Source organism: Brassica oleracea, unplaced genomic scaffold, assembly GCF_000695525.1.
Source record: "Brassica oleracea var. oleracea cultivar TO1000 unplaced genomic scaffold, BOL UnpScaffold01080, whole genome shotgun sequence".
Classification (NCBI taxonomy): domain Eukaryota; kingdom Viridiplantae; phylum Streptophyta; class Magnoliopsida; order Brassicales; family Brassicaceae; genus Brassica; species Brassica oleracea.
This window is the reverse complement of record NW_013617647.1, coordinates 5,148-5,633: the sequence shown is the minus strand read 5'-3', so window position 1 is coordinate 5,633 and position 486 is coordinate 5,148.

The following is a 486-nucleotide window of genomic DNA, read 5'->3' as shown; positions in this document are numbered from 1 at the left end:
ACATACTACCTTATAAAATAACTGATAACTCTAATAAACAAACAAGTTAGCAAAAGAGTTTCATGCAGTTACCTTAATGGTTACACATAGATGAAGGTCTCCATTCTCTTTAAGTTTGTTCAGATAAGATGTTACTTGACGATCATTCCTAATAAATGCTGGAGGAAGCGCTTTTATACCAAAGTTTAATTTTGAAGGTGAGGCATAGCTAAGATTTGCACTGTTTTTGTTGCCATCAATTCCAAAATCTTCTAAAACAGCCACAATCAAATCATTGTAGTTGATATCTTCATGAATCATACTAAGAGAGGATCCTCGTTGATCATCCACTATGAAATCCCAGTGAATTCCATTTATTAGTTTTCATTCTCCACATATAGAACATATTTCGATCATCATAACCTGATTATAAGAACATGGGGATTGAAGAAGGAATGATCAACAAGATATATCAAAAAGAAAAATACATAACACTATGTTCCTCAT